General features: G+C 40.8%; 1 pseudogene; it reads right to left on the bottom strand.

Annotated features, from left to right (window-relative positions):
* Positions 1–312: 312 nt before the first annotated feature.
* LOC123088505 (protein CWC15 homolog) lies at positions 313–2,010 on the bottom strand (annotated as a pseudogene).
* Between the last annotated feature and the right edge of the window lie 691 nt (positions 2,011–2,701).

The following is a 2,701-nucleotide window of genomic DNA, read 5'->3' as shown; positions in this document are numbered from 1 at the left end:
AGAGGCAAAGGGTAACCTGCCAATTTGCTCGGATAAACTGTCACTAACTGTCCATCTAGCCAAACCAGAAAACAATCAAATCCACCTAGCAAAACCAGAAAACAATCAAATAGAGAAGGAACTTTAGTTGCTAGTTTAATTAAATCACTTTCCCAAAGAGAAGGCCGACAAGAAAATTTGTGTATCAAGCGCTCAATGATTTTTCCAAGACACTGCTGGGCAGTCAAACAAACTGAGAGTACTCGACAAGCATACATATTTTCCAGGTCAATGTACTAATAGAAACATCCTGAGGTCACAGCGAAGCATCAGTAATACACAAGCAGTGGGTTCTTTTCTTTACTCTTAGGAACAGGGTAAACATATCACCATTAAGATAACGTAGCTGTTACAGTTATGTCATACAAATCGATCTTCAGAATACAGAAACATCACAGGCTCTTTCAGCATGCATACTGTCCAGGCAACATAAAGCGTACAGCAGCATCATTTCATGTACCTATGCAGAAACTTGCGGTGGAAATCACTTCTGATGGTGTCTTGGTCTCTCCACGAGCCTGGTTCTTGAATACAACATCATCATCCCACCTGTGACAAAAACATATATGAACAGGATTAAGCTCGGCATAAAGCATGGCAGCATTCTTTCATAAAAAAAGGGCGCCACAACATAAAAGAAACATATAATATGATACGCTAGGCATCACTGTCCTAACCTTCTCTTCACATTGAAGGAGCCAGAGTTGTTCATATTGATCAGTGGGTTTCCTCGCATCAGCTCGGCCTCCTTCATCTTGGCCTCTTCTTCTGCTTGCTGACGCTCCTGCAGCAAACAGACATGACTTCACATTAATTCTCTAAACCTAAAGAAAAAGAGTGCCTCAAAATGATAATACGGAGAAGAAAACAACAAACCTTTCTAAGCCTGTCCTCAGCTCTTTCTTTTTTAATCCTTTCAAGCTCTGCCATTAGTGCCTCAGTGTCATCGTCGTCGTCATCATCGTCGCTGAATAAAAGTTTCGAGTTGATGAGTAAGACATAAATTAAGTTGAGATAACCAACTGAACTACAAAACTGGGCCCAGCTAAACAGCTCTATCCCAAAAAATATCAGGACAATTGCTGCATTATTCTTTTTTGCTATTTTACTATATGTTTTTCTTGTAAACATAAACATAATCCGACTGCAATGAAAAGGATGGTAGCCAGCATAAGAATGTGTATCACCCAATTCCAAAGTGTATGGTAGATAACAACTAGTGAACATTTTGGGCCCCAATTCAGGATAAAATTTATTCATGCAGTTAGAAGATGTATCCGATCCCATCCATGCAATGCAACAAAAAGAAGAGTCTCATCAGCATTTTGAACGGGTGTGATTGATAAACTACTGAGCAAGAACTAAACATACCTTTCATCATCACTTTTGAGTTCCACGTCAGAGTCATCTGCATCAATTTCACGTGGAACTATCTTATCCTCATCCCGTTTTGAACCTGTGATTACCAGAACAGAGTAAGTAAATCATTATGCTGGCTTGAACGTAGGCACTAAACAAATTTTGGTGAAGTAGTGTCACCGACCTTCTAAGAGCAGGCTTGAACTTTTTCGCCGGTCCCTCTCGTCTGCGAGAAAAAAGTGGTTGAACTAATCAATTACAATTCCCAGATACAGTAAAACAACAATAGATAAACATCACGGCAGAAAGGATATGGCAAGCACTATCTGCCCAAATGAGGGGGAAAGAGCAGATGGATCGAGAGGTATTACCAACATAGGACTTATCCTTGGATGAGAAGTGCTTGCGTTCACGCTCCTCAAGTTCATCCCTAAGATTCCTCTTCTGTACCTCCTCTTGAGTTTGTTGTCCCTCTTTTCTGCACATAAGGGGGAATGTCAGCATGTAGACATCAAAGAACTGCCAGCCCGTTTTATTAAGGATTTGGTGTCAAGAACTAAACAATCATGTAAGGCTGAAGCAATAGTTTGGCAATATATGGTGTTCTAGGTTCTGTTTATGTAACAGGTAATAAACCCAGATGATGAACCAAATATATGAACCATGCTAAGGAATTTGTTCATAGATTTACTCTCTTGATGCAGCAGCAGCAGCAGCAGCAGCAGACAAGTTCAGGTGATTATGTTCGTTACAGTTACACTAGGTGCTAAGTAGTTACTGCAGCTCCAAAATGCAAATAGTTGGTTGTCCTGGTGATAAATGGCTACATTTTGTTTGATATTCCCAGGTTTTTCCACATAACCTGACTTATTTAGGTCAGGGGTGTTCAGTATGTTACTTAACTAGTAGTATTGGTGCAGTAAACAAGTGTCTGGGTTTGTACAGAAATCAACCTAATCCTGGCAACCTTGAACCAAGTAGCAGACTATTTGCAAAGATTGCCAGAGAAAAGCCGGTTGCACTTGTAATGGCCTATTCAGGCCCAAAACATATGCAATATGACTACATAGTTGGCAAAAGACCAACCACAACCTGCGCTAATGTAAGGACTGGCGACCGGCATATGTCGCTAGCACTCTATCGCACAGGGTTCAACGAGCAAGGTCAGGGCCAGCCATCCCTATATTAGCCATGTACCGTGTCCATGATTCTGGTTAACTGGTAATAGACCCCAAATGAGGAACAAATGCACCATGATGAACCATTTGCTTATGGTGCTTAAATTTATTCTCCATACGCTGCA

This window comes from Triticum aestivum, chromosome 4A (genome assembly GCF_018294505.1).
Source record: "Triticum aestivum cultivar Chinese Spring chromosome 4A, IWGSC CS RefSeq v2.1, whole genome shotgun sequence".
In the NCBI taxonomy this organism is placed as follows: domain Eukaryota; kingdom Viridiplantae; phylum Streptophyta; class Magnoliopsida; order Poales; family Poaceae; genus Triticum; species Triticum aestivum.
This window is presented reverse-complemented; position numbering and strand designations above follow the sequence as displayed.